The following is a 9453-nucleotide window of genomic DNA, read 5'->3' on the forward strand; positions in this document are numbered from 1 at the left end:
TGCAACATCTAAGTCGGTTACTGTGACCAACTCTTTTTAGGGTTGGAAGCAGTGGCCGACTGGTTTTGTGTGAGGCCTATCAGCTAGGCGATGTTGCCGTGAGTGTGTGGGGGTTCGAATCCCGTTTGGGTTATAGTAAATTTAGATTACACTACACACATCAACAATTTAAGTTCATACAACTGTTATGCAATTAAAAAAATAATGTCTTTTTTATTCACTGAACAATACTGTACCAATGAAATATTTACAATAATTGACACGTGTTAAACAAAAGCGGTGGTTTCTGAAAAAAATTCACATACAATAATAAAACCAGACTTTTTGAAACCAATATTTCAAGTCATTCATTGAACGTCTGCACAATTGTAGCAGCGATTTAAAAAAAAGACTTGGCAAAAGACAATGGTAAAAATCTTGCCAAAAATACAATTATGCAAACTTCACCACAATTTGAAACAGTCTTACTGAGCTGTACCCTAAAAACCTCCACACCAACTTTCAAATCAATTGGAGTTGTGGTCTCAGAGAAGATTTCTTGACCAAGAATAGAAAAAATTGCCCAAAAATACAATTATACAAATAATCACTGTTTATGATTCGTCGGTGTAATAATAGCCTGTATCTAGTCAATACCATACTCGTCTGAGTATAAGCCCCTACTCGAGTATAAGCCCCCCTACTGATTTCAGAGGATTTTAGAAAATGCATTACATCCCTGTATAAGCCCCTACCCTAGTGTAACTCAAATACAGAAAGGTTAGGAGAGTATGTTTGGTCAGTTAACTTGGTAAAATTACTTTAAGATAATAAAGAAACTATTAAAAGATGTTAAAACAATGGGAAACTGGAGTTCCCTTGACAGCATCTTAAGAAAAATTACACGTTTTCCCAGTACTATCTTGATTCTTTGACCCTGCTCACCCCCATCGCCTAAATAGAATAGTCTCACTCACGTCCGCCATTGTTTATTTTCATTCAGGGCCATGATGTTTTTATGCTCAAAACATGCAGTTTCTATTGTTTGAAGCAATTATCCTTTCATTTGTGAAGACTTTTCCTGGTGACTATTACAATTTTCACTGCTATGTTGTTGTTTTCGCAAGATATAGACAGTTTCATACTGGAATATTGAGTTGCCTTTCCGTGTAGGCAATGCATGCCTGTTCACATTACTGTTGATCAGCAGCATACATGACGTCTTTGTTTCAAGTTTGGGGTTTTTTCGACACTGAAATTTCACCAAAATGTCACTTCTCTATTCAGAGATTGTACAATCAATTTCTGTGGATGTGTAAGTAGATTTTGAAAGCGATAGAAAGATCGAGTGGTGTTGAAAAAAATCGTGCATAAAATTAGCATAAATTAAGCGTCCATGGCAGATAACATGCAGTTGCTCGAGTATAAGCCCCTCCCCTAGTTTTACTGCTGTTAAGTGTTGCCGAACCGGGGGGCTTATAATCGGACGGGTACGGTAAAATTCAAAAGTTGAGTGGTCTTTGTTCAAAACAAAAAATGCATCATTGAGCTTTTAGCAGAATCAAGAAAATGCAAAAACATATGCTTATACATTAAACATTGTCCTGTAATGAGTTGTCAGCGCTGTTGATATTGTCATTTGTCTGTATAACGGCTCATGGCCCACCATCCTCATCCTCACGCTCTGGTCTGATTGAGGCCACGCCCTCAATACAAGGTAGCCTCAATATGCATTTCCTTTGATGCAAGTGTTTTTCCATACTGTACGCAGTTTCACATCTTTCTCTATCCCATGGCAAGTGTCTCTGAATAAAGGCACCACCCTTGCAACTTCTGTCCTGCTCGCTGTCCTCAGAAGAAACACACACAACTATCAAATGTGTTCATCTTCATGCTAGTCCTTGGATAGCCCCGTTTATGTCCTTCAATTTCTGTAAATAACGATACACAGAATAAATCATTAGAATTGTAAATTATCCATTTAGTTTGTTTTTGTTTAAATCTGTGTATTTATAGACCTTTGATAATTCATTTGAAAGTACTTCATTAGACTACAATTGTTAAAAGTTGATATGTATGCAAGAAATTTGATTTCTGAATTTCACTGAAATGTTGCTTCACTATATATTGGAGTCTATGTGAATAATTTTTTTACAATGCTTAACAAACACATTCTGTGCTTTCTGAGGTGTTTGACAATTGATACAAATGTACTTGATTCAAATAGGGTGTTTGAAAGTTCAGATGTGGACAACAGTCATGATATTGGAATTTCAACTAAACTTATTTCACTTTTCATAGTACTAGTGGTCAACAGGTCACTGTTAAATATTTTCCCTGACTAAACTTGCTATATCTCTAATATGTCAGTAATAGAAATTGTTCATTGCCCTCAGTGAGCTCGATTTACAATAAGACAAGCCTCAGAGTTGCCAAGGCAAGATGTTTATGTGACAGATAATTATACTTTTGTTCAGATTTACAGTTAAATGACTACCGAGAGAGAAATAATGCAGAGAATCATTTTATCTCCAAGAAAAGTTTTTGAACACTTAAACTGCTTTTTTAACAGGACAAATACTTAGCAAAATTAAGGGACCCCAATGGTGTTGGAAAAATACATGACCCCCTTTGCACTTTTCAAATTTAAGGTGAACCCCACACCGTTCAAATTGTGCTGGCTGTAATAACTGAATGCTCCCTTGATGAATAAACTGGTCATCTATGTACTGTTGCACATCAATCTGATAAGTTTATGCCATAATATACAAATATGAAGATAAAAACGTTTTTTTCACTGATTCATTGACTATTTCATTGACTAAATATTCCTGTTTTTGTAAGGAGAGACTAACATCAATGTATCTCCAAGACACATGGTGTATGCATGGTCATGCTTCCACTATTATTTTGCGAAACATATCATCAATTAATGCTTCAGCAAATGGACCAAGTTTTTTTACGTTGGTCGAGAACTAATACAGTAAAACATATACGTTAGAATATTAAATCTGTCAAATTAGGATGGAATATTGAGGTAGAAATATTTTTGTATCATGCAGCTTTGATCTACAGTGCCTTGTAACATTTACATATATTGAACAAAAAGAGGGCATGTCACGCTGCGGAATCACCCAAATCAAAGATTGAAGTGACTGCGTATGGGTGCCAGTAATAGTATGGATTAAGAGTTAATCTCTCAGTACTTGATCTAGAAGTCATTGGTGATGACATACATGTAGTCCCCGCTGGATTATGGCATTTGAATTATGGTGATTGAATAACAATAACATGCTTGCTAGATTCATTACAGGGGAGAGCAGTGAATTTGTTAAATGTTTTGAAATCACATGCTAGTGATCTGTTGGGGGTCATGTTTGTGTATTTGGGACAGTACAATTATGAAAACATATATATTATGCTACACTTTTTGAAAAAAGCAATGGTTTTCTTGCACACTGTATGTCGTTCCGAAAATAGTTTCGTTCAATTGTAGTCAAAGATAAAATTATGGTTTTTGAGCAAGTCATGTAATCTGGAACATGTTATCAGAACAGAGGATTGTTTCATCTTTCATTACACATTTTGTAACATACTCTGCAACCTCAGTTTGTCTTGTGATATTGTTTCAAAGTTTTGTTTCCCAGACAAGGTTCATAAAACACACTTCATGGATTCATTCAATAGTATTTTGGCCAGTGTCAGGAGACAGTATAAAAAGGAACGTTTCCTTGGTTTGACTATGCAATTATTGTATGTCATGTACATTTGTGTTTGATACTCATGTACATGTAAGAGCCCCTGAAGTTGTTTCAACACTATGCTTTTCTATAATAATTTCCAGGGTTTACATATTTCACTGTGATTTCAAAATTTGACATGGGCTAAGCTACATCACTATCGATTACATCTGTATCTTCAAAAAAAGATTATAAAGGCAGATTTTGTTGCTTATGGCTGTTAGGTGCCCGTCAAATATAACCAAACATCAAAGTTCAGCTAAGTAAAATTGTCGTACTTGTGTCGTGATGGTTCTGCATAACCATGTTCATGTACCGGTACTATAATTCACCAACACTGGTAATTGGGTTAACTTGCCCTTTAAAGTTTACTACTTTAGACTAAAAACTTATCAGTGCAGACTTTGTAGTACATACCTCTCATATTGTTCCCAGTTGTTGGCATGCCTTTTTGTGTGACTGTCATTCCTTTGGGCACTACACTTTCCCTATTTGTTCAACGCCTAATAAATACATGTACTTCCAGGGGACCTGCAACTTCCAAGAAAATAAAAAAAAAGTTAAAAATCCTACCGAGAAAAATCAAATTATTTCAAACACAGATGATGAATCACATTTCAAGCCACAATAATGACGATGAATAACCATATTAATCTGACAGTCCATCGACACATATTTGAATCAGAAATATATCAAGCATTTTCATGGCCTAAAAAGGCTCAACATAATTGGATTCACACTGCACTATGCATTCCTGCAGTATCTCAGAGCTGGTAGACTGTCAGACCATTGATGAAAAATTGACTCTTTTTACATCGATGGTTATATAAATATCCAAAATGTGCATGTTGAAAATAACACCACACTTCATTTTCAGCAGAAATAGAAATAATTTAGAAAGTTAAAAATTAAATGATGCAAAATAAAATTACATATCATGTTTAGGTAAGATTAGAATTAATCTCATGTTAACTTAAAGCCCCCACTAGCTGTATCTTCCAGCATTGTTTTTTTTATTTTACATTCATACGAAATAAGTTTGTGGGAATGTACTGATTTTGGTGATGTATACACTTTTTATTAACTACCCACTGGGACTGTACATGCAACTTTGGCCAAGAAAGAGATTGCAATGTGATTAAATATTTGCCCTAACATTAAATCCAATCACCGTACATACGAGCAAAAACCCTTGATAAAACCCTGAATGCCCGAAGAGAATTGCATGACGTAATTACTCTGCATATTTAGCCATTGCAACGCTGGTTTTAAAATATGGATAAATCTTTTTATAACAAAAATGGTTATCGAAAAATAATTCAAAGTGCTAATTTTTTAGTAACATATAGAAAAAGAATGGGCGGATGACGAGATAATTCAAAGAACCATTCCCCAAGGGGTGGGGGGAGGGAGAGACAAAGCAGACGACCAGAAACGGCTCATCTGTCGACTCTAAATGGAGTGTCCCTCATCTAACAAACAATAGTTGTGCATACACACTTTCATGTTCTCAGGGGCACTAAATTAAACTTCAAACACACTTTCATGTTCTAGGGGCACTATATGAAATTTAAATTTATCCTTTCAACTTAGAGTCATAAACTACACACTACAATTTTCCTGTTCTCACAACCCCCTTTGAACTCGAATCGTGAGTTACCGGTAATTAGAAACTGCAATGGAGGTACATTTTGTAGGAAGGGATCGCAAATCCGAGTAGCCGTTTTCTGCTGTCAATTGTGCAGTCTTGGGAAAATAATTGAGAATGGTCAAAATCTAAAAGCCAACAACCTCTTAACCAGTCATTGGGAAAAATGTCGGGAAAAATTCTTGGAAACGGTCTTTGCATACATAAAAACATGCACTGTACTTATAATTTTGAAAACTCATGCCGTGCCAATCTTTACCAGCAACAATTTTTAGAGGAGGTGTTTTCAATTCAGGTTTCGAATCATGCAGAATGCCTTATCGAAATCTCATGCACGATTATTGGTACATCTGTAACTTACAGGCAGGCATAATATCTTAACTGTTTATGAGACTCCCTAGATCAGACCTTCTAGTCAATGCACCAAAACCCGAAAACTTTACGTCATCATCTGGGCATTTCTCCCGGCATGCTTTGTGGAGGCTGAAAAGGTCTCCATATTGCCTGATTTTGATATTTATTTTCATGGATAACTTCAACAACTCACTGCTGATTAAATTTTTGGTGGATATAAGGTGGTGCAAAGGAAGTTGGGTAGAAAGGACTGATGTAAAGTCAACAGTGCATTGGAGCTGTATGCATGTGGCATTGCCCATGAATGTAAATGATGGGTATGCCCTCAAATTGAAGCCTACAATGTCACAGTCCATACAAACGTTGAACACTGCAAGGAAAGCATCCATGCAGGTCAGTTATGCTCGTTTTGAACAGCATCATTTTCTGATTTTCAAGAGCAAACCCTTTGGTCAGAACAAATGATCATAAATGTCCTAATACATACAAGTTACTGGTATGTTTAACCCTTTTCCTGCCAAGTCCATATTTCATCACCAGGTCAAGATGGTTAAAATTAATGAAACACAACATATTTCATATTTTATCATAATACTGTACATTTGAAAGCTGTTGAAAACTGTAAACTTGATTCTTTTGGACTAAAGATGCTATAACAGACCAAGCCAAGTGGGTGAAAATATGTCATGTTTTGGCTCAATACTGGTTTTTACTGACTTGGCTGATGGGGAAGGGATACTGTCTGGCAGGAAAAGGGTTTTAATAAAATTCGATATATCGATTACTTTATTTAGGTCACATATTGATAGACTATAGTATTTTCCACAGAAAATTCAAGGTTTTTACATGTATATTGACAATGGCCGCCCCTGATTTTCTTAAATGACCCCTTGGGACAGGAGTACAGGCCCACATTTATGATTGTCCCCCTGTTTTGACATCCTAGATTGAATGTTCACCCTAGAGGTGAATGTTTTCAACTATGACATTGTATGTTCTCTCTCCTTGTTAATATTACCAATTTTTGAAAAGGGGCGATAATCAAAATGGCTGTTAAAATTTGAGTTTACTGTATAAATGTTTCTCAAAGGAATGTTTCCTAATGCAGTAAAAGCCAATATCCCTTCAGAGGGTAGAATTCAGAGAAAACCACGACAAAATGGGAACATATTCTGAGGTCAACAAATTTCACGAGTTACAGCTAGTGGGGCATTAAACATGCTATGTCATGTTAATTTGCACTATTTATAACCTTATAAATTAATGCTATTATTGTGACAGAGGAAATAAATTGACAACACGGATATAATGCCTCTATAGTAAAAAAGATAAAAAAATATCAAGGGGCTCTTTTCTGTCATTGAGCCATAGTACATACATAAATTTGAGTGACAAGAATTAGGAGACTTGTGGGATTGAATTCAAAAATCTACAAACATATTCCACTTATTGCAATTTCAAAAGAAAGGATAGCAACACATCATAATCTTATTGTTAACCTTCATGCACAGCCATTTTGAGTAGAGGTTAAACAAACAATAGAGCGTATCAATCATGTGTTCCTAGAATTATTTTTCATGGGGACTGAACAGAAATTACTGGGGAAAATTTTTTTTTTGGTGGGTCGCTATTTTAAAAAAAAAGCATTTTTGAATTGTCATGCATACCTTTGGGGCAGGGTTATCATTTTGCGCAACTATTGCAACTATTTGAAAACAAGATGTGGCCAATACATTGCTTCACCAAAAAATATCAAATCATGATACATTGGAATCTGTTAGGCAAGATATTGACAGTTTTCCCCTATACAATGTACCAGGTTTGATAATTTATGTGATTTTTGTACCCTTTAAATTTTGAGGTAATATATATCTGTGTACAAGAAATTTGATTTTTGGATTCCATCAAAAATTTTTATTCACTATACATTGTAGTCTGTTGAAACCATGATTTTTCAATACACAACTCGCTATATATCTGTAGACGTGTGCTCTCAGCTTGAGGGAAAATCCATTAATGATATTCCACGCCAGAATTTAAATATACTGTTATGATATAATAGCAATAAATCACACCAAGCGACGGTGTACCACTTGATTTTGACCATTTCACTTCATATATGCACTCGCTATCGCTCATGCATATATGCCGTGAACTGGTCAAAATCTCGTGGTATACCGTCGCTGGGTGTGCTTTATTGCTTAAATACAACACAAGCTAGACCTGTGCTCTTATTAATGTTTGGCAATTGATATTAATGTACATTATGAGAATAATGGTTAAAGAGCAGATGTGAACAACAAATATGATATTCAACTTTCACTCTACTGATTATTTCTATTTGGTTAAAGGTATTCTTTAAAAGTTCAAAGTCAAATGAGAACTTATATGTCAATAATTAAGATATCATTTATACAGACTGTGACTCACAGGTCATACAAAAATTTGGGAGGGAGAATCATTTTCTTGCTAACACTTTTTGAAGGGGCATTATTTTCCATGGATTTAAAAAGGCACTTTTGCTGATCCCTAGAATTGCCTTTGTTCTAGTATGTAAGAGGACTATGGAGGGTTGATAGCCTGTTGTTTTCCATTGAAATTGTAATCTGGTGTGTAAATTTTCTGGTGAGACAATCAGGTGCCAACACAGGCCTTTAAAAACACCAACCAAACCCCCCCTCGGCCTTAATTTTTGTCCGGTCCCTTACATGAATCAACAGTCATCCCGGGGTGCAAACCACTAAAAGTCACATTAGCATAAAGTGACCTGGAAATTCGATGTTCATTGAAATTATCAGGAATATCGATGATTTAAAACAAACAAACGTTAGATACTTTGCCAGATCATGGCAAAGTATCTAACGTCTGGCCAGATACAGACATTGCTGAACACGTTCATACAAGAAGGAGTAGACGTATCTTATTCTTAGACACAATTGGGCTGGTTTAAAATAAGACAGCAGCTATACATACCTGGTACATAATATTGTACACAAGAGCCGTCCAGCTGATGCAGGTCTCAGCAACGATCGAGGGCTTGAAGTGTGTGTCGACCTATCGCTGGTGCGGAAAAGAGGTACTCTCTTCCGTTTTGGCGAGTTTCGTCCTGGTTGAACGGAGAATAAAGCTTGCTGCTTGTCGGACATGTCGTAACTGCATGACACGGTCGATGACACACTGGCACTAGATTCAAACGTACCGCATAGTCGTAGTGATGGTCCAGGAATTCAAGGGTAGACTCTTTAGCAGACATTCCTAAAAACCGACGGGACATGTCAGTAGAAGCTAAAATATCGACAACTGAAGATTATTGACGGCACGATCACGGGGTAGGAATGGTACGATGTACAGATGTAAGCGATGCGGCACCACGCCAATCGTAACAATGGCGTCTTCTGAGTATGACTCCTTAAGTGCTCAAGTATTCACGAAATGGACTTTGCAAAGAATTTGATGATAACTATCATTTTTTACTCAATCTTGAAGAAAATGCTATTTTTTTTTGCTCTCGTTAGACAAAAATATTGCTAACTGAACCATATTTTTCGTGTTTCGCCAGATAAAGGTACATCATTGTACACATTGACCCCCTAGCATCAGGCTACAGTCCAGCCTCTCTGCATGTACACTAAGCAGCTTACGCATTTTTTATCTTCATGAATATTCCGTGTTACGCACACAGACGTGCCCAACCAGTGCACTGAGCTGGATATTTGGCGAGATGTTTTTCAA

At 36.3% G+C, this 9453-nt stretch overlaps 1 long non-coding RNA gene across 1 annotated transcript; it reads right to left on the minus strand.

Annotated features, from left to right (window-relative positions):
- Window positions 1-276: 276 nt before the first annotated feature.
- Window positions 277-9082, minus strand: LOC139116320 (uncharacterized). Its single transcript, XR_011548283.1, has 3 exons — window positions 8695-9082; window positions 4137-4250; window positions 277-1910 (listed from the first exon to the last, which is right to left on the minus strand). It is a non-coding gene; the product is annotated as an uncharacterized lncRNA (long non-coding RNA).
- Between the last annotated feature and the right edge of the window lie 371 nt (window positions 9083-9453).

The sequence above is a fragment of the Ptychodera flava genome, chromosome 17 (genome assembly GCF_041260155.1).
Source record: "Ptychodera flava strain L36383 chromosome 17, AS_Pfla_20210202, whole genome shotgun sequence".
NCBI lineage: Eukaryota > Metazoa > Hemichordata > Enteropneusta > Ptychoderidae > Ptychodera > Ptychodera flava.